The 23,180-nt window shown below is 45.1% G+C and overlaps 1 pseudogene; it reads left to right on the plus strand.

Moving 5' to 3' along the window:
* LOC142255294 (von Willebrand factor A domain-containing protein 5A-like) overlaps window positions 1-13,803 on the plus strand; it is a 101,550-nt pseudogene extending 87,747 nt beyond the window's left edge.
* Window positions 13,804-23,180: the final 9,377 nt, after the last annotated feature.

The raw sequence follows: 23,180 nt of genomic DNA on the forward strand, positions 1-23,180 counted from the left end.
AAACTGCCCTCTGCCCTGGTGCCAAATGAAGCTCCACCACACTCTGACCCAGTGTCAGGACATCCTACAGATGGCGCTGTGCTCGAATATTTATTTTAGCTACAGTCGTAGGATGGATGGTCAATGCAAATGAGTCTGTATACTGTTCAAATCATCAACCGTTATAGTACACATCCCAATTTTTGGGACAAACCTACCAATAAAAAACTTTAAATGCACTATTCCAAATTGTTATGCACAACAGAATTTCCAACTATTTTAGAAGTTGTGAAGAACCGAAAATTGTCATTTGTTGAATTTACTTACTGAGGTTAAAAGCTTTTCCAATTAAAAATATCTTAACAAGCCAAGTTACCTTTTAACATAGGACCATTCTTTGATATCATTTTCAAAATTCTTAAGCTATTGAAATTGTACGTTTTTGGATTGTTTCTGCTGGAATCTCCTTGTAGGAAGTCAGAATAGTCTCCCAGTGTTGCTGCTGCTTTCATGTGAACTGCCTCACACCCGCAGAGATATTTTGCTGGAGGATACTCAAAAGGTTCTCAATATGGTTGAGGTCACTGGAGGCTGGTGGCTACACCATGAGTTTCTCTCCTTTTATACCCATGGCAGCCAATGACTCTGAGCTATTTTTTGCAGCTTGAAATGGTGCATTGTCAGAATGAAGGTGATTTTGCTACTGATGGCATGATTCTTCTTTTTGTGCCATGGAGTAAAATGGTCAGTCAGAAACTCTATATAATTTACAGTGTAATTTTCGCACCTTCAGGGACCCTAAAAGGGCCAACCAGCTCTCTCCCCATGATTCTGGCCCAAAACATGAACCCACCACCTCCTTGCTGACGTGGCAGCCTTGTTGGGATATGATGGCCATCCATGTGTATCATCCAGGGTTGCACGGCACGCTTCTTTTCTGTATGTAGGATCTGAATCTTTATTCAAATGTGTTTTCATTTTTGTATCCCCACCCCACTCCATGTTGTCTCTCTCGTATGGTTGGTATGTCCAGTATTATGTACGCACCCAAAATATTTGATTCCACATCCAGTGATCCTGCTATACATCGAAGCTCAGTATATTTTTGTCTGTCTGTCTTTTTGATATATGGCATCTTTGCTTATTTTACAGGAACTCCTTTATTTTCTACAGGTAAGTGCTCTGCACCAACTCCAACTGACCTTTATTTTGGTGCTCATGATTTTTTTCCTAATACTAAATATAAAAGACTCACTACTAGAGCTACTTGGAGTCGCAAAAAATCAGGACCGGCGGGTCGCTGCTCAATTTAAAAAAAAAAAAAAACCCGTTTTGCTCTGGAATCCGGTACCCATATAAGTCTATGAGGACCATAATCCGGAGATTAAAAATGTCGGTGGAAGGAATAGGGGGGTAGAAGCGTGCGCATTGTACTCACTGAGGCTTTGTCATGGTGGCAAACTGCTTCCGGGTCATGCTTTCAGTTCCGGAGCCGACAATTGACTATTCACTGCTTTGCCTGCCCACCGGCAAATGTAATTGGTTGCAGTTAGACGTGCCCCCGCCCTGAGTGGCACCGTGTCAGCTGACTGCAACCAATCAGAGGCGCCAGAATGGGTGGTGGATGGGGAAAGCAGTGCACGTGTCTGCGGGTCAGTATGGTGGTATAAAAAATAAAACAATCGGTGCAGGGTCCCCGTATTCTGATGCCAGCACAGACAAAGCCCACGGCTGCCGTTGTTGGGTGTGGAATTTACCACATTGTTTAGTTACTTTCTCTCTATTTTATTTACCTCCTGTACACCTTTTCGTGGTCCCCCTGGTGTTTGTTCCTGTGTGCATGAGTTTGGTTGTCACCCCTGTCTGTCTTTTTAGTTGTTGGGGTTTTTGTGACTACTGTCGCAGCCCGTCCCCTGGGTGGTGGGTGTGGAGGGAGTTACACCAGGGCCTGGACAGGAGTCAGGGACATGCTGGGGCCCCAGACCTCGTTACCTTCAAGTGTACCTCTGGGTTGAGGGAACGTTCAGGGTACGTTTAGTCTGAGAGCCAGTGCAGGGCTCCCCATGCAGTCACCCCCCTGTGGGTCCTAGCTTGATCCTTACACCGTATTTCAGAAGGACATTACTGTTACTAACCTGCTGCATACTTTGTCTATATTCCTACAATTTCCAAGAGGAAAATGCATCAGTGTCTTTGTAGGACACGACTAACCACAGATATAACTGCGAATGAGCCACTTAATAGATGTCAAATAGTTCTTACAATCTGTTTTCTTCCCAGGACCCTCGTTATTTGGGAGTGCACCCTCTTCTGGTAAGGATTACCAATCATTTGTGATCAGACATTTGCTAATATACACAATACTATAAGGATGGTCTTCGGTGAAACTTTGTAGAGCATGTGACCTGTAGGGTTTATTCCTTACTGATTACAACAAAGCCATTTTAGATGACTTATTGGTCAACTGTCCTGGAAGGAAAAGAGAGAGACCTTCTATCCTCCCAGAAGAGTTGTCAAATCCAAACCGAAATTGTATCCTAAGGAAGCGCTGCAGAAAACTAACCTCTGACCTGGTGCCAAATGAAGCTCCACCAGACTCCGACCCAGTGTCAGGACATCCTACAGATGGCGCTGTGCTCGAATATTTATTTTAGCTACAGTGGTGTGAGCTTTTCCCTTGTCACAAATACACCGTATTCCAAATTATTATGCAAATACTATTTTTCTCTGGATGGTCGATGCAAATGAGTCTGTATAATGTTCAAATCATCAACCGTTATAGTACTTATAGTACACATCCCAATTTTTGGGACAATCCTACCAAGAAAAAAAACTTTAAATGCACTATTCCAAATTGTTATGCACAACAGAGTGTTTCCAAATATTTTAGAAGTTGTGAAGAACCGAAAATTGTCCTTTTTTGAATATACATACTGAGATTAAAAGCTTTTCCAATTAAAAACATCTTAACAGGCCAAGTTACATTTTAACATAGGACCATTCTTTGATATCACTTTCAAAATTCTTAATCCATTGAACTTGTAAGTTTTTGGATAGTTTCTGCTGGAATTTTGTAGGAGGTCAGAATAGTCTCCCAGTGTTGCTGCTGTTTTCATGTGAACTGCCTCACGCCCTCAGAGATATTTTGCTGGAGGATACTCCAAAGGTTCTCTATAGGGTTGAGGTCAGGGGAGGCTGGTGGCTACACCATAAGTTTCTCTCCTTTTATACCCATGGCAGCCAATGACTCTGAGGTATTTTTTTGCAGCATGAGATGGTGCATTGTCAGAATGAAGGTGATTTTGCTACTGATTGCATGAGTCTTTTTTTTTTTGTGCCATGGCAGTAAAATGGTCAGTCAGAAACTCTATATAATTTACAGATGTAATTTTTGCACCTTCAGGGACCCTAAAAGGGCCTACCAGCTCTCTCCCCATGATTCTGGCCCAAAACATGAACCCACCACCTCCTTGCTGACGTTGCAGCCTTGTTGGGATATGGTGGCCATCCATGTGTACCATCCAGGGTTGCACAGCACTCTTCTTTTCTGTATGTAGGATCTGAATCTTTGTTCAAATGTGTTTCTTTTTTTATCCCCACCCCACTCCTTGTTGTCTCTCCCATATGGTTGGTATGTCCAGTATTATGTGCGCACCTAAAATATTTGTTTCCACATCCAGTGATCCTGCCATATATCGGAGCTCACTATATTTTTGTCCGTCTGTCTTTTCGATATATGACATCTTTGCTTATTTTACAGGAACTCCTTTATTTTCTACAGGTAAGTGCTCTGCGCTAACTACAATTGACCTTTATTTTGGTGCTTGTGATTTTTTTCCTAATACAAAATATAAAAGACTCATTACTAGAGCTACTTGGACTTGCAAAAAAACAGGACCGGCGGGTCGCTGCTCAATTTAAATTAAAAAAAAAACCCCGATCCGCTCCAGAATCTGGAGATTAAAAACATCGGTGCAAGGGATAGGGGATTAGAAGCGTGCGCATTGTACTCACTGAGGCTGTGTCATGGTAGCAAGCTGTTTCCGGGTCACGCTTTCCCTTCTGGAGCCGACAATTGACTATTCACTGCTTTGCCTGCCCACCGGCGAATGTAATTGGTTGCCGTTTGACGCGCCCCCACCCTGAGTGGCACCGTGCCAGCTGACTGCAACCAATCAGAGGCGCCAGAACGGCCCGTGGACGGGGAAAGCAGTGTACGTGTCTGCGGGTCAGTATGATGCTATAACAAATAAAACAATCGGTGCAGGGTCCCCGTATTCTGATGCCAGCACAGAAAAAGCCCACGGCTGCCGTTGTTGGATGTGGAATTTGCCACATTGTTTAGTTACTTTCTCTCTATTTTATTTACCTCCTGTACACCTTTTTGTGGTCCCCCTGGTGTTTGTTCCTGTGTGCATGAGTTTGGTTGTCACCCCTGTCTGTCTTTTTAGTTGTTGGGGGTTTTTGTGACTTCTGTCCTGGCCCGTCCCCTGGGTGGTGGGTGTGGAGGGAGTTAAACCAGGGCCTGGACAGGAGTCAGAGACATGCTGGGGGCCCAGACCTCACTACGTTCAAGTGTACCTCTGGGTTGAGGGAACGTTCAGGGTACGTTTAGTCTGTGGGCCAGTGCAGGGTTCCCCATCTAGTCATCCCCCTGTGGGTCCTAGCTTGACCCTTATACCGTATATCAGAAGGACATTACTGTTACTAACCTGCTGCATGCTTTGTGTATATTCCTGTAATTTCCAAGAGGAAAATGCATCAGTGTCTTTGTAGGACACGACTACACACAGATAGAACTGAGAATGAGCCACTTAATAGATGTCAAAAAGTTAATATAATCCGTTTTCTTCCCAGGACCCTCGTTATTTGGGAGTGTGCCCTCTTCTGGTAAGGATTATCATTTGTAATCAGACATTTGCTAATATACACAATACCTTAAGGATGGTCTTCAGTGAAACTTTTGTAGAGCATTTGACCTGTAGGATTTATTCCTTACTGACTACAACAAAGCCATTTTAGACGACTTATTGGTCAACTGTCCTGGAAGGAAAAGAGAGAGACCTTCTATCCGAGAAGAGTTGTCAAATCCAAACCTAAATTGTATCCTAAGGAAGCGCTGCAGAAAACTGCCCTCTGCCCTGGAACCATATAAAGCTCCACCAGACTCTTACACAGTGTCAGGATTAAAAACGTCAGTGTAAGGGATAAGGGGGGTAGAAGCGTGCGCATTGTAATCACTGAGGCTGTGTCATGGTGGCAAGTTGCTTCCGGGTCACGCTTTCCCTTCCGGAGCCGACAATTGCTTTGCCTGCCCACTGGCAAATGTAATTGGTTGCAGTTTGACGCACCCTCACCCTGAGTGGCACCGTGTCAGCTGATTGCAACCAATCATAGGCGCCAGTGCGTCCGGTGGACGGGGAAAGTGGTGCACGTGTCTGCGGGTCAGTATGGTGGTATAAAAAGTAAAACAAATAAAACAATCGGTGCAGGGTTCCCGTATTCTGATGCCAGCACAGAAAAAACCCACGGCTGCTGCCCCCAGCTGTCAGGCTTTATCTGTGCTGTGTATCCAGAGCCCAGAGTCAGACATGCGAGGGACTCTCATCACATCACCCGGCAGCTGCACACTCTCCTGACAGGAGTGCAGGTATATGGAAATACATGCTGCCGACCCGCTCTTGTCAGAAGAGTGTGTGGCTGTGCCAGGTGATGTGACGCGAGACTCGCACGAGTCCCTCACAAGTGTGATTCCGGCCTAAGAGAAGCCGCATGCAGCTTTTTTTTTTTATTAATTCAATAAATTATTTAAAAATAAAACACGATGTGTAGTCCCCCCCCCCCAATTTTCATCCCCAGCCAAGATAAAGCCAGCTGAGGGCTGGTATTCTCAGCCCGCAGCCGCCCGGTATTGCCGCATCCATTAGATGTGACAATCCTGGTGCTTAACTGACTCTTGCCGTTACCCTGGTGTGATGGCAATCTGAGTAATGAGAGGTTAATAACAGCGCACAGCTGCTACTAAACCCTAGGTTAGTGATGGCACAGGCATCTATCAGATACCTGCATCACACATGTACATGAAAGTAAATAAGTACAAACACAGAGAAAAATCCTTTATTTGGAATAAAATACAAAAACGCACCCTCTTTCACCACTTTATTAACCCCAAACACCCGTCCAGGTCTGGCATAATCCACACGAGGTCCCACGCCGCTTTCAGCTCTGCTACATCTCACAGCGAGAGGCCATAGAACACGACCGGCTGCTGTGAGTGTAGACTATGATGGAGCTGCGCTGAGCAATGACTGCAGATAGATGCTGTCACAGACTGGGGGCGCGTCTGACTGCAACCTATTACAGACGACAGGATGGCCGGTGGGCAGAGAAAGCTGTGTGTATGCGATGAGCCTAATGCACAGTACAGGAACTGAATGCGCGACCCAGAAGCAGTTTGCCGCCATGACACCCAGTCACTGTAGGTATGAAACACTCGCTTTATTCTTGGAGTTCGGTCTGAGAACCTTCAGCCAGTCCGTGTATTGTATTCTGTACTTTTTCCCTAAAACATGGATGTATGAAACCAGCCTAAAATATGGAATATTGATTACTTGGGATCTGACCACTAGGACACTAAAGATTCTAGAGAAGGTTTGAATGAAGCGGAGGTCGAGCATGTGCATCTTTGCTCTATTCATTCTCTGTGAGATTGCTGTAGATAATTAGCTCTGAACTCTGCAGACCCTCGTTCTCAGGATTGAGGGTTTCACTAGTGATCATACGTTAATATTCTGTTGGTAGGTTATAAATGTATTTAGTGGGTCTACCCCTTGAATATGTATTATTTTTTGCAATGTTTGATGGGATTTTGTGCTCCATACTGTGCTACTGTGATTACAAGGGGTTAAAATTTGCACATTTTCCGGCACTGCTATTTGTGGGCGGTATGTTTTTCTATGGGCCTTGTATGGATGTATTATCGGATTTTCTTAAAGGCAGGTGTAACTGAGAGCACAGAAATTTTGTTGTGATCAATAATTGATGTTTTCCATCTCAGGACCCATCATACTTGGAAGTGCATCCTTTTTAGGTAGGGGTCATCTTTTTAGCACTTTTTTGGTTTTAAATACACAGTATTTTTTTATCCTCAGTAATTGCAGTGATTTTCTCTCTATCCTTAGATGACTGTTCTGCTGAGGAGGAGGTGTTGCCTCACATGAACCTGATTTTGCTGCAGAAAGCCGATGGTTCCTGGACCCCAAGTCCTGAATTAGCCGCAGTCTTGGGAATATCAGAGACAGACATAGAAGTCCAGAATCCAGATCAGGTATTACTCTAGGATTTAAAAGGGTTTATTCTATAGGATATATGACAACACTAGGACCTCGACCATCCTGACTCATTATAGTGTAACTTTCCGACCACCACTCATTGCCTATGGACCTGTTGGAGATAGCTGAGCATTGGTGATCTGACTATTGGTGCCCTTTCCAGTCAGCTGTATGTAGAAACTGAAGAATCACAGCCTCTTTCAGGATAGTTTGCAGGGTGGTTGTCACGGAGTATGAAATTACAGAACAGGGGTTCCTAGGCTGCCCCTCAGACTTCAGACCCTGCGCTGTCCCTTATCCCAGAGGTAGGCTTGATGGTTGCCAGGTCTAAGCCCCCAGCGTGACCCTGACTCCTGTCCAAGCCCTGATCTTACTCCCCTTCTCCCCCACCCCTCCCACAGAAATGACACAGACAAGGGAGAACAAAAATTCATACAGCCTGGATGTTTTTACACTCTATTGCCGGCTATATACAAGAAAAAGAAGGCAACAGAGAATAACAAAAATCAGGAATGCAGAATGTAATGGATATTATCCTCCTCCTTCCAGGGATTGGACTTATCAGTGTGGACGACGGTTCTGGCGGTCATCTGGCTTCATAGTAACTCTGTGGAGCAGAAGGATGAATGGGAGTTATTGTCCTGGAAGGCAGTGAGCTGGCTGAAGTCCAAAGCAGGTAAAGGTCAATAAGTCTCTGTTCACATAGTGTGTTAGCCCACGGTCAGTGGCTCCATTAAGGCTTACATGAGAAGCCCTAAAAATCAGGATCCATCGAGGGCCATTGACTGTGGTGATGCAGGCGGAGTGACCGTGTGCTTTTGTCGGACTTAATTTTTAGCCGTATATGTTTAGTTGAGGTGGGCAGCAAAATTCAGTCGCCCACCTCAATTAGGTGTATACGGACAAAATGGCACACTGTGACTCCATATGCATCATTACAATCAATGGCCCTGTCGGCGCATACATCAGAGCCCCTTTTTCAGAAGTTAGCCCCAGCAGAGCCGCTGACCATAGGGTAAAACACTATGTGAACCCAGATCAATTTCCTTTGTAAAATAGCTTTAATTTTAGCGCTTAGCAGGGACCCTTATGGGAAATCACTGTGGTTTTGCGGAGTAATTCCTGCCTTAGCAGCTTGTACAGTGAAAGCACTTGGATTTATTGGTCTGTAAAATGTTATCCAATTTTCCACAATACGTGTTATATCAATTTCTCCATTTTTATATCTCTGCTTGCTGTCATTTCATAAAAACCTTTGTTTGCGTCCGGTGGATAAATATCCTAAATCTTCTGACTAGAGTCGCTCGAATCCGCCAAAAGCCGGGACCGGCGTATCACTGTCGGATTGAAAAAAAATCTGGATCCGCTCCGGATTCTGGTGCCCATATATGTATATATAAGTCTATGGGAACCAGAATCCGGAGACTAAAATCATTTGTGGAAGAGATAGGGGGGTGGGAGCGTGCGGTGTACTCACCCGTGGCTGTGTCATGGCAGTGTAACGGGGTGACAGGGGTGCCTCGGGGATTGTAGTCGTGGCCCCTTCGGTTAGGCTTACCCCTGGTGCCGCCGTCACTTTTGGGACAGGAGATGACTTGGTGGGGCAGAGTGTGGTGGTGCAGACGCCGTCGTCAGTTGTACAGAGACTCTGCAGACATGGATCAATTGAACCAGCAGGCATTTTATTAAACACTTCTTCTTCACAGAGGCACAACACTTCAGGTGACTTCACACTTTCTGGCTGAGGGGAAAAACCTGTTCCTGACGTCTCCTCCAGTGGGGATGTGCCCGGCTAATCCACTTCACCTGGCTCCCACTACGGCTACACACAGACCGGACCCACACCAGTACTGCTTCACACTTGAGGTTCCGCCTTCTCCTCTTCTTTCCGGCTTTCCTATTCACTCAGCTCCCACACTCTGCCCCTTCTCTGCTTCCTTTCTCCCGTCCCGGACACAACTAACTCTGGTTCTCACTTTTCCCTAACAACTCTCCTTCTCCCTCCCCTTTTTGCTGCCGGCTCCTCCTTTCCTCTGCCCTGTTTCTGTGGAGACAGCCGTCCCACCCGGCCACTAGGGGAACCCCTAAAAACAGTGCATATAACAATAAAACATTTTTATTAAATAACATTAACATTAGCATCCCGGGGAAACTGTACCTCTTTGTAAGGGGTCTGCCCAACCCTTACAGCAGCAAACTCCTTCCGGGTCACGCTTTTCTCTTCCGGAGCCGACAATTCAATATTCATTGTTTTGCCCGCACACCAGCACGTCTAATTGGTTGCAGTTAGACGCACCCCCACCCCCAGTGGCAGTGCGTCAGCTGACTTCAACCAATCACAGGCAGCAGGACGGCCGGTGGGTGGGGAAAGCAGTGCAATTATCTGCAGGTCAGTATGGTGAATGTGCATGTGTTTCAGAAACACATGCACGCTCCTGTCAGAAGTGTGCGGCTGTTCCGGTGATGCGATGTCAGACTCGTACAAGTGTAACATGACATCAGCCGGCACTGCCTGCGTTCTCTAAGCATGAGCATGCATGTACACAAACACATGCACGCTCCTGTCAGAAGTGTGCGCAGCTGTGCCGTTGATGCGGCTTTTTGGTTTTTTTTTTTATTTAAATAAATTTTAAAAAAACGACGTTCGGTCCGCCCTAATTTAAATACACAGCCATGATAAAGCCGGCTGGGGGCTGGTATTCTCAGCCCGCAGCCGCTCTGTATTGCCGCATCTATTAGATGAGACAATCCCGGTGCAATACCGGCTCTTCTCGATTGCCCTGGAGCTGTGGCAATCAAAGTAATAAGGGGTTAATAGCAGCGCACAGCTGCTACTAAACCCTAGGTTGGTGGTGGCAGGCGTCTATGAGATACCTGCATAACACTAACCTGTAAGTGAAAGTAAATAAACACAGACACAGAGAAAAATCCTTTATTTGGAATAAAGTACAAAACACACGCCCTACTTCACCTCTTTATTAACCCCCAACACCCTGCAGGTCCGGCGTAATCCACACGAGGTCCCACACCGCTTCAGCGCTGCTACATAACACAGTCAGCGGCCATAGAGCCCGACCGCAGGCTGTGCAGACACTGACTGAGCCACGATTAATGCATGGCAGGCAGATACTGTCACAATCTGGGGGCGTGTGTGCCTGCAACCAGTCACAGACAAGTGGACGGCTGGTGGGCGGGGAAAACACGGAAAGCTGTGTGTATACGATGCACAGTACAGGAAGTGAATGCGCGACCCGGAAGCAGTGTGCCGCCATGACACCGAGACTCGGTTAGTATGAAACGCTGTTTTATTTCTGTTTTTCTTTATTTTTAAATTATTTTCGCTAGTGCCGGATCCGAATCTTGCACACGGAATTCCGGATCTGGTTCCGGCACCCGGAAATCTTTAAAACCGCGCGGATCCGGATTTTTACAGTTCGAATACGCTCAGCCCTAGTCCGGGCGACTCATTATCAGATCTCGTGTGTGATCATCGCTCGACCAAGACACCAGAAGTAAATAATAAAGAGTCCATGGAATTGCAGCAAGCAGAGATCTTAGATCAGGGGTCGGGAACCTTTTTGGCCTAGAGAGCCATGAACACTGCATATTTTAAAATATAATTTCTTGAGAGCCATACTCACCAGGGGGAGCAGCGGTGGTGGAGCTGCTCAGAAGGTCCCAGGAGGCAGGGTCGGCGATGCTGTGTGCACAGAGGAGGGGGTGTCGCGACTCAATAGGGTAAGTGTGCAGATGGTAAGCGATACTGCTGTGGGCTCATGGGATGTCACGGCGGCGGGCGCCATTGATCTGCCAGCATGCTGCTTAGAATCTCCCACAGTTGAAGAGATCAAGAAAATGTTCATGGCGTGTGCACAGATCGACGCAATGGACTTCAGGAAAATGGCCACAGAGTCCTATCTGCGCACACTCCGCCTCTACGGACATTTTCTTGAAGTCGATCTCGTCAACTGCAGGAAATTCAAAGCAGCCCACAGATCAGTGCGCCAGCCAACACCCCATGATCCTCCAGTATCGCCAACCTGCGCCACCACTGCTGCCCGGTAAGGTATATGCGGTTTGTAAGACACACCCTCATTTTTCCCCCAGTTTTGGGGGAAAAAAGTGCGTCTTACAAACCGGAAGATTTGTATGCGAGCCAGATGCGGCCATCAAAAGAGCCACATCTGGCTCGCAAGCTATAGGCTCTTGACCCCTGTTTTAGATGGAAGAATAGATACAGAAATATATTAGGTTATTTTGCAGTTTCTCCTGTATACGCTGCAGAACACCTCCACTCTATAATATGTAATATCACTTTATTTTCCCCGTTACAGGCTCCTCTCTGACCCTCTGGGTCAATGCAGGGAACAAATTGCTGAAATCGTCAGTGGATCTCGCTGTTTTTGGCCTATGAGAGTGATCGGAGCGGAGAATGCAGAGGAGATGATCTATTTTCAGTGATATTAAGGACGGTTTTAGCTTTTTCGTTTGCTTTGAAATTTTCAGACAATTGCATGCAGAGCACTTCCCTCAGATAGTTCTAATTTCAGAATTGCTTAGATTTTTTGGGATAAAAGGAAGGAAATCCGATTCCTCTGAGCCCTTGAGCAGCTCCTTAACATGAACTTTTATGTAGTAACTATTTCACTGACAGAGGATGATGGCACTACATATCTGACTTCTCTTTTCCCAAGGTTAGATGTACTGTAAAATGGAAAAAATATTGGAAAGATTGAAAGATTTTATACTGAAGTCCAAAGATATTTTTGGACATCCAGTGCCTGCTGCTTCATAGACCGGACACAGACTGCAGTTTTAAGAATTGATCACAGGTTCTCAATGGGATTGAGATCTGGGGAGTTTCCTGGCCATGGACCCAAAATGTCAATATTTTGTTCACCGAGGCACTTAGTGATTACTTTTGCCACATGACATGGCCTCCATCATGCTGAAAAAAGCATCATCACCATATTGCTCCTGGATGGTTGGGAGAAGTTGCTCCTGGAAGATGTTTAGCTCCCATTATTTATTCCTGGCAGTTTGCTTAGGCAAAACTGTGAGTTAGCCCTCCATGCCCACCCATGAGTGGTCTTAGGAGGCTTTACTGTTGGCAGCCACATGACGGGCTCACCGTTTCTTCTCCAGACTATTATTATTTCAGATGTCTAAAACAATCTGAAAGAGACTTCATTAGAGAAAATAACTGTATCCCAGTCTTCTGCAGTTCAATTTCTGTATTTCCTACAGAATGTCAGTCTATCCTTGAGGTTTTTCTTGGAGACAAGTAACTTTTTTTGCTGCCCTCTTTGACACCAGGCTGCCTCCAAAAGCCTTTGCCTCATTGTGCATACAGATGCATTGACACCTGCCTGCTGCCATTTATGAGCAAGCTCTGCACTGGTGTTTAACAGATCCCATAGCTTTATGAGACGGTCCTGGCACTTGCTGGCCCTTCTTGGACATCCTGAAGCCTTCTAAACAGCATTTGAACCTCTGTATTTGAAGATTTTGATAATACCATAAATAGTTCATTTAGGGGCTTTCCTACAAGCTGTAATGCCCTTGCCTTTTAAAGCAATGCCTTTTTAAAACTTGATCACTCTTCAGAACAATCTAGACAATGCAAATTGCCAATATAAAATCTTAAGCCACATCCCCCTTATCCCTACTAAATCCATCTGGATCTGGACTTCTATCCCATTTATGTGTTATCCTCCTTGAAGGGTGCACGGAATCAATACATCACCTGACCAGAAGCAAGTGGGAGACAGATGTTGAACCAACAAGCGATGAGCAGTAGGAGATCGCTTTGTAAGCCCTCTCCCGCCCCTTTTTTTTTTTTCATCTTCTATGCGATTGCTTGGAGATTAGGTGATACTGGGCTCAAGCGGTTCAGGTCCTACAAGATCACACGGGAATGCCCATGACAGATGACCCAAAGACTTGTCTACTGTTTGTTGACCCTGAACAAAACCGAAGGCCTGTAGAAAGATTTTTCCTGACTGAGGTTCTATTGTAGCCCCAAAAGCCAGACATTGGATGTCATCAAGAGTACCTATGAACCTTTCCCTTGCTTTTTAAAAAAAACTATCTATGTGGCTGGCTTGGAAAATTCCAATTAATGTGGGGTGGATGGATTAACCGGTGGAGATGAGGGGTGGTGATCGCTGACTGGGAAGGGAGCGGCAAGGGCCATTCTGGAGCCAAATGTTCTTCTATGTGGTATTGAATATCTTCGGACTTGTCCTTTGATAACTTATATCACTGGATAGAAATAGACCAGCAACAATGACTATTGTCTAACTTAGTTTATAGAGTGGGATTTTCTGAGTTTGTACGCTGAACCCACCTATATATGTTTAGGGATATTGTATTCAAGACATGCTCTGTATCTGTAATACTGTTACTACTATGTACTAAATATATTTACGTTCGCTCCTGGTAATGATTTATTGGGCATCAAGACTTGTTAATTTGCTTTATCTGTAATGAATCTTAATCCTTTATATCGCCTCAATAAAGTTTATTTGATTTAAAAAAAGAGTGAAGCAGCAAACCTTCTGGCGTCAGAGACACCTAAGGTGCAACCAGGAGAAAAAGCCACTCCAAACATACAGTGCCTAAAAGTAGTATTCAACCCCCTGCAGAATTAGCAGGTTTGATAAGATGCAAATAAGTTAGAGCCTGCAAACTTCAAACAAGAGCAGGATTTATTAACAGATGCATAAATCTTACAAACCAACAAGTTATGTTGCTCAGTTAAATTTTAATAAATTTTCAACATAAAAGTGTGGGTTAATTATTATTCAACCCCTAGGTTTAATATTTTGTGGAATAACCCTTGTTTGCAATTACAGCTAATAATCGTCTTTTATAAGACCTGATCAGGCCGGCACAGGTCTCTGGAGTTATCTTGGCCCACTCCTCCATGCAGATCTTCTCCAAGTTATCTAGGTTCTTTGGGTGTCTCATGTGGACATTAATCTTGAGCTCCTTCCACAAGTTTTCAATTGGGTTAAGGTCAGGAGACTGACTAGGCCACTGCAACACCTTGATTTTTTCCCTCTTGAACCAGGCCTTGGTTTTCTTGGCTGTGTGCTTTGGGTCGTTGTCTTGTTGGAAGATGAAATGACGACCCATCGTAAGATCCTTGATGGAGGAGCGGAGGTTCTTGGCCAAAATCTCCAGGTAGGCCGTGCTATCCATCTTCCCATGGATGCGGACCAGATGGCCAGGCCCCTTGGCTGAAAAACAGCCCCACAGCATGATGCTGCCACCACCATGCTTGACTGTAGGGATGGTATTCTTGGGGTCGTATGCAGTGCCATCCAGTCTCCAAACGTCACGTGTGTGGTTGGCACCAAAGATCTCGATCTTGGTCTCATCAGACCAGAGAACCTTGAACCAGTCTGTCTCAGAGTCCTCCAAGTGATCATGAGCAAACTGTAGACGAGCCTTGACATGACGCTTTGAAAGTAAAGGTACCTTATGGGCTCGTCTGGAACGGAGACCATTGCGGTGGAGTACGTTACTTATGGTATTGACTGAAACCAATGTCCCCACTGCCATGAGATCTTCCCGGAGCTCCTTCCTTGTTGTCCTTGGGTTAGCCTTGACTCTTCGGACAAGCCTGGCCTCGGCACGGGTGGAAACTTTCAAAGGCTGTCCAGGCCGTGGAAGGCTAACAGTAGTTCCATAAGCCTTCCACTTCCGGATGATGCTCCCAACAGTGGAGACAGGTAGGCCCAACTCCTTGGAAAGGGTTTTGTACCCCTTGCCAGCCTTGTGACCCTCCACGATCTTGTCTCTGATGGCCTTGGAATGCTCCTTTGTCTTTCCCATATTGACCAAGTATGAGTGCTGTTCACAAGTTTGGGAAGGGTCTTAATTAGTCAGAAAAGGCTGGAAAAAGAGATAATTAATCCAAACATGTGAAGCTCATTGTTATTTGTGCCTGAAATACTTCTTAATACTTTAGGGGAACCAAACAGAATTCTGGTGATTTCAGGGGTTGAATAATAAATAACCCTCTGAATAAACTTTTCACAATTTAAAAAAAAAAAAAAAAAAGAAATAACATTCTTTTTTGCTGCAGTGCATTTCACACTTCCAGGCTGATCTACAGTCCAAATGTCACAATGCCAAGTTAATTCCGAATGTGTAAACCTGCTAAATCTGCAGGGGGTTGAATACTACTTGTAGGCACTGTATACGGGAACCTATAGAGAAATGGAGTAGACGGCATAACACAAGAAATAATTTTAGCAATAAAATGTAAATCTTTATTATTAAACCCATGAAATAATAAAACAACCTAAAAACAGATGAGGGGGAAACAACACAGACAGCGAAATAGTGTTGGTCCTGAGGAAAGTTAAGTAATGCATTATTAGCCTACAAGCGTACCGGGAGAAATAAATGGCGCAGTGTCAACCTCAACAACAAATATAAGATTGCTAGTGCAAATAAAGAGAACTTGTCACCAGGATTTTCTTCTATAAGCTGCGACTACCACCAGTGAGCTCTTATATGCGGCATTCCAGAATACTGTATATAAGATCCCAGGCCGCTCTTTATAATGTAAAAAACACCTATATAATACTCAGGGGGTGGGGCGGTCCAATAGGCGTCGCTGCACTCGGTCCGCCACCGCCTCCATCTTGCCTGGCAGTCGCCATCCTCCTTCCCAGCCCTGTGTGGATGACATATCCTACGTCATCCACACAGAGACCGCCATTGCGCTCCTGCGCATGCGCACTTTGATCAGCCCTGTAGGGGACAGAGCAAAGTACTGTAATGTGCAGGCGCAAGGAAAGGTCAAAGAACGACTACACATGCACACTACAATACTTTCATCTGCTCTCAGCCGGGAAGATGAAAATGCGCATGTGCAGGAGCGCAATGGATGTCTCTGTGTGGATGACATAGGACGCGTCATCCACACGGGGTTGGGCAGGAGGACAGCGACTGCTCAGGATGGAGGAGGTGCCAGACCCGAGAGCAATGACACCCATTGGTCCGGACCATGCACTAGGTGAGTATAAAAAAAGGTGTTTTTTACGTTATACAAAGTGGTCTGGGCTCTTATATACAGTATTCTGGAATGCTGTATATAAGGGCTCACTGGTGGTGGTAAGGGAAACACCTGGTGACAGGTTCCCTCATCACTATTCATCACCACTTCCAAGACTTATTATTCTTTTATTCTTCTGTGTGCACTAATATTATTTTTATTGAGGTTTAATTGAAAAAAAAACAAAACAAGCAATTCTGTTTGTTCTTTGCTGTGGGGACTGTTTTTTTTTTCCAAAACGTTTTTTATTGATTTTTCAAATTTGTAAAAACATGACAAGTATCATTGCAAAAGAAGAACATTCGTCTGACAAAATGTGACATAGAGGTGGGTGATACCCCAATTTGGAGTTCCATGTTGCTGTTCGATTTAAGATAGTATACAGTAACATTAAACCAAAACATAGGTAATGAAATATAATATAACATATGCAATACAATTCGTTAAATCTCTGTGTCGTCCCTGAATGATTTCAATTTTGCTAGCGTGTCTTGGTATTCCCAACCGTCTCGTCTCCCCCTCCCGCCAGAGCCCCCTCCTAGGTGATTCTCAGTTTACCCAGGCTGTCCTGAATATCGCTCAGGATATACCACTCTGAGTGAACAAAAGGTGCCATCAGGTTAATTATTTCTCCCTGTGTGAATTGGCTTTCAATAAAATGTCTCCATCTCACAAAAAACTTGGCTGTCAACCCATCTTTATCCCTCTCCGCTTCTAGTTTTTCCCACCTCAGAAGGTTGTGTAGTTCGCCCACAACCTCCTTTATGGATGGGCCCTCCCTTTGAATCCAGTGTTTTAAGATGCAACGCTTAGCTATCATGGCTATGTCATGCATTATTGCGTATTTCCTCTTTTCCGGCGTGTTCGGTCCTCCTCCTACTCCTCCCTCAAAGGAGTGGAAAATCCACACCATTAAGTCTAGTTTGCTGAAAATTCCCCATGTTGACTGGGCAAATAGTCTGACTTGGTTCCAGAACCTAGCGATTGTCTCACATTCCCATAGCCCATGTAGCATATCCGTTTTTTCTTTTTGACACTTAGGACACCACCTATCCCTACCTGGTATGTTGAAACCTATAATGGCCCTATGTAGAATTCTGAATTGAGTGTCTCTCCATCTCTCATTGGTAATATGTTTCCGCACTTGTACCCATCCTCTCAGTATATCATCCACCACTTCTTCCCTTCCCAATTGTTTCCCCCACGCTTTTAAAGTCCGACTATCCTCCCGTGAGATAAGCACCCCCCTTAGCGATCGATAAATTTTAGAGACATTTATACTTGTTACATCACATTCCAGTAACTCATCAATCGAACTTCTGTTCAGCTCTCTTCCAACCACACCCAGGTCTCCTATTATTCCATGTTTCAATTGTTCATACTGGATGACATGTGAGCTATTAAGGTTGTACTTATCCAACACTTCCCGACCTGTCATCCACCTCCTGTCCTCCACATTCATAACATCTATCATTCTCCTGACTCCCCTCTCTTTCCATCTAGTAAATAGCTTGTTTTCTCGTCCCAGGGGAAAATTTGGGAATGCCCAGGGGTTCAAGTACTTGGACACTTTCCATGAGAGCCCCAGTTTTTTCCTTACCGACTTCCATGTTAGCATGGTGTCTCGGAATATAATTGAGTTCCTTATGTGCCCTTCAACCCTGGATAGTGGGGAGTGTAGAATGGACGTCAGATCCCACGGTGACGCATATTTAGTTTCCATCGCATGATCTGAGTGCCTACTCGTTCCTCTCACCCAATCAATTACATGCCTCATGATACATACAAGATTATACCCTTGGACATCTGGAAAGTTTAGACCTCCCTCCTCTGCTGACTTCATCAGCGTACGCAGCTTTATTCTGGGTTTCCTTCCCCTCCACAGAAATTCTGTATACGCGGAGTTGAGCTTATTCACATCCTTTAGTTTTAGCAATAGCGGGATTGTCTGGAAGGGATACAGCAGCCTAGGAAAGCTCATCATTTTTATCAGGTGGCATCTTGCCAGTAATGGAAGTGGCAGACCTTTCCATCCCTTTAATTGAACTGTAATTTTCCTGATTAGCGGTCCATAATTCAAGTTATAGATTGTTTCCACCGATCTTCCTATATGCACTCCCAGGTATTTAATTGAAGATTGTGCTATAGGAATTCCACATAGACAGCCATCCCTTATTTGTCCCCCCATTGTCCCATGATGCCCCTTTAGGAACATGATCTCGCATTTTTTTTTGTTCAGTTTGAAACCGGAGAATGAGCCAAATTTTTCAATCAAGGCAAGAGTCTGTGGCAAATCCGCACCGGGGTCCCCCATATAAAGTATGATGTCATCAGCAAAAAGCGCTGTCTTTACTTCTGAACCCCTTATCTTGATTCCTTTAAAGCTATTTTGTCCCTGTAGTATTCTTGACAACGGCTCGATTGCCAGGTTGAATAAAAGAGGAGATAATGGGCAGCCCTGTCTTGTTCCCTTCATCAAAGGGAACACGTCTGATAGAAAGCCCGGAGTGTGTACCCTAGCTCCCGAGTTGGCATAAAGGTTTCTAATGTAAAGTCTCATCTTGCCTACAATCCCTATGGCCTCCATTACCCTGTCTAACCACCCCCAATTTACATTATCAAACGCTTTTTCTGCGTCAAGTGTAACTAGGGCAGGTCTAGCCCCTCCCTCAGTGAGACCCAGTCTAACCGCGTCTACCACTAGAATTGTCTTTCGGATATTGGTAACGGCATTTCTCCCCTTAATAAACCCCACCTGGTGATTCGTAATGATCCTAGGTAAGATCTCGGCCAGTCTATTAGCCATGATCTTGGACATAATTTTTAAATCCTGATTTATGAGCGATATAGGTCTATAACTAGAGGGATCATCCAGGTCCTTGGTTCCCTTGGGGAGTAATTTAATATATGCTATGTTGGAATTTTTGGGTATTTCCGCCCCTCCCAGGAAAGCATTAAAGACTGAGGTTAGATCCGGCGAGATCAGATCCTTCAGAGCCTTATAGAATTCACTATTGAAACCGTCAGGTCCCGGTGCCTTGTTGGTGTTAAGCTCCCCAATTGTTCTCGTCACCTCCTCTACTGTGATATCTGCGTTTAAGGCACTCAAATCTTCCTCCGTCAAGCTAGGCATTTGGGCTTGTCTTAGCCACTCTGCCTCATCAGTCATGTCGTTATTCCCTGACCCATATAGTTTTCTATAGTAATCTCCCAACAGTTTATTAATGTCCTTAGGATCCGTAGTCACCTCTCCCCCCTTTGTTTTCAGTTTAGAGATCACTGTCATCTTTCTGCTGCCCCTTGCCAGATTGGCCAACATCCTTCCCGCCTTGTTGCCAAACCTATGTAAGTCAACCTCCTTGTGCGACCAGAATAGTTGTTCCTTTTTTTTGGCCCATTCGTCAAATCCCTCTTTTGCCTCCAACCATCTGCCTTTTGTCATGGGAGATCTATTTGTCACATAATTTGTATATGCTACCCGTACTGCTTCACTATGGAAATTATAATTCTCATTGGTTTTCCGTTTGATCATGGCTGCGTACCCCACCAGACGGCCCCTTAGGACCGCTTTTGCCGTTTCCCAAAATATCACTGGGGACTCTCTATGTTCCTTATTGTCCTCTGCGAATTCTCCCCACCACTCCTGTAGCACCTTATGGAAATTATCTTGCCTGAGAAGGAACGATGGGAATCTCCATATGATATCTGTACCTCTCCTGAATTTCTCTCTAATGCCCAATCTCACCGGACTATGATCAGAGATCACCATATTCTCTATCACACAATCTTGCGTTCCACTCAGTAAGTCTTGCGAGATCCAGAACTGATCAATACGTGACCAGCTATCATGAGGGTGAGAGAAGTGTGTATACTCTCTGTCATGTGGGTGAGTTAGTCTCCAGATGTCTTTCAGTCCTACGTCTTCTAATGTTACATCCCTATTGTCTAAACTCCTGCCCACATTAGCTGTCCCCTCCTCGCCCCTCCTCCTATCTTCAGCTGAGTCTGGGACAGTGTTAAAATCGCCTCCCACTATAATGTTAGCCTCCCCATCTGCTAATATGGTGGCCTTTATGTCATCATGAAATGTGATTTGTTGTGAATTTGGGCCATAGACATTATAAATACTGAGTTTACCCGCTGGACTAACGATTGTTAAGTGCTGCCACCTTCCATGGTCGTCTGCCTCATGTGCCACTACCTCATGACTGAATTGTTTATTTATTAGGATCATAGTGCCCGCTTTTCTACCTTGTGCCGCTGCCCCGTAAACGGTGCCCACCCAATGTTTCTTCATGCGGAAAAAGTCCTCCCCCCCCAAGTGGGTTTCCTGTAATAAGGCAATGTCTGTCTTTAGTCTTTTCAGATGTCTCAATATCATTGCTCGTTTGTTAGGTGATCTCAGCCCTTTAACATTCCACGTAGTTATCTGTATCATGTTTACCTGGGTATTCTGCTTTTACTACTCCCTCCCCTATGGGCCCCTGCATCAAGGAAGACGAGATGTTCGACACTAGAATCACAGTTGGTACCACAAAATCGACACTCCCTTTCCCCACCTTGCAAATATAACAAATACAACAAAAAGCATGTAACTGTAAAACATAATTTCCCTTCCGAGAAATCCACGGCGCTTCCCGCCACGTTGGTGAGCTCCCCTATTCCTAGCCAAAATATGTAGCTCCCTAATCACCCCCCAAAAAATATATGTTCTATCCCCGGACTAACTTGAATAAGCCTTTGAAAATTATGCAAAAATTAGCACAGTATGTCAAAACCTCAGCAAGATTCTCCAGTCCTACTTATCTCTGACTCCAGGTAGCCATCAGTCCGCCCAGAACAGGCCCACTTCATTTGAATTTGGATGATGTTCCTGGACAAAGGAGAAAAAGAAAAAAAGAAAAAAAAGACCAAGGGGAGAGAAGATGGAGAAAGAAAGGAGAAGAACAAAAAAAAAAAAAGAGGGGGGGGGGAAGAGGACCCAGACTTTGGGATGTTTTCCTCTCTTTTTTCCCTTCCCCCTCCTCCTCTCACCTCCCCAACCCTCTCTCCGTAATGCATCCTCCTCAACGCCTCTCCCTGTTTGGGAAGAGATAAAAAAAAAAAAAAAAAAACAGGCAAAAAAAGGAAAAACAATGAGCGAGTTCCAGTTCAGGTATCATGGTTTCTCTCCAAGGGTTGGTTCCTGTGTTCCAGGCGAGAATTATGCTGTCGACCCGGGCTTGGCCTCCTTTCCTCCCTGGTCTCGACTTGCTTTTGTCCCCCAAGACGTCCCACATCTCTTCCTGAGCTTGTGGGGGATCCTCTTCTATTATTCCCTTCTCCACTAGCTCCTTTTTCTTGCCTTTCTGACCTAGTCTTGTTGAGCTCTGCCATGAGAATGTTTTCTGCTTCTTTGTAGTCCTTGTAGTATACAAACGAGCCATTGGGGTTTCTAACTTTCAGTGTAGCAGGGTATAATAGCTGGCACTTTACTTTTTTGTTGTACAGAAATGAGCAAATTTTGGTAAATTCTTTTCTCCTTCTGGATACTTCCGCTGAATAATCCCCAAAAATTAGCAGTCTGTTGCCTTGATATTGTAGTGGACGCTTTCGTTCTCTAAAGGCCCTCAATATTTCCTCCTTATGCTTATAATCAAGGTACTTGACAATCACCTGCCTGGCTCTTATCGGGGTATTCTTGTTTGAGTTTTGGCCCTCTCCCTTATTAGCCTCCTGGTGTCTCAGTGGACCCACTCTGTGGGCTCTTTCAACTCTGAATTTCGCCTTTATGCCCAGGGCCTGCGGTAGCTCCAACTCGCATATATTATCCAACTGTCCAATCGACACAGACTCTGGCAACCCGACTATACGTAGGTTGTTTCGTCTCGATCTGTTTTCCAAATCGTCCGCTTTATCCTTCAAGTATTCATTAGATTTTGCTAGAGCTGCTATTTGTGCTTGCATAGCCAGTATTGTCTCCTCGGAGTCAGATATTCTCTGCTCTGATTCTGCCAGTCTAGATGCATGGGCATTTATCTGTTTTTGCATATTAGCTAATGATGTTTGTATGGCTGCCTCAATAGCCACTTTAATCTCTTTTGACAAGTGTGATGTCACTTCTTCAGCCAGTTTTTTATAGTCCACATTAAGCTTTTGTGTGTACTTGTCTTGGCCTGCAGGTGGTGCTGTTTTCTTAGTTCTCTTTGTCTGGACTGGGCCACCACCTCCATCCCCCAATAGCTTGCAGGCTTGTGATGTTGGTGTAGTAGGCTGCTTTTTGTTTCCTTTGGAAGGGGTATTATTAATTCTTGCATTTGACTTCCTGTGAGTCTGAGTGGGATTAATCTCCCTGTACTGTTTGTCAGTTTCATCCTCCAACACTGCTGTGTCTCTGAGGTGCCCTGCTTTGCCTGCATCTTCTCTCCCCTCTGCCTCCATATCTCCTTCATCCTCCCATTGGGATCCACTGTCATCAGTCCCCTGCATCCACCTCTCTCCTGCTGTGTCCTCCTGTGACTCCTCGCTCATATCTTCCTTATCTCCTGTCTCCTCGCTCATATCTCCCTTATCTCTCCCCTTCCAGCTCTGTGTTTGCTTTTCTGTGTCTCTCACCATGCGTTCAGGCTCCTCCCCCATCAGGCTCGGCGCCATTATCTTATCTTCTCCTCTGTCCATATCAAAGCTTCTCCAGGCTGACTCACCGCTCCCAGAGCTTCTCAGGAGGTACCGTTCCATAGCTGTCTGCTTTAGGTAACCTCCTGTGCTGCTCTCTGTTTGGTGGCTCGTCCGGGGGGGTCTGTTTTTAGTCGGTTTCT

This window comes from Anomaloglossus baeobatrachus, chromosome 1 (assembly GCF_048569485.1).
Source record: "Anomaloglossus baeobatrachus isolate aAnoBae1 chromosome 1, aAnoBae1.hap1, whole genome shotgun sequence".
NCBI lineage: Eukaryota > Metazoa > Chordata > Amphibia > Anura > Aromobatidae > Anomaloglossus > Anomaloglossus baeobatrachus.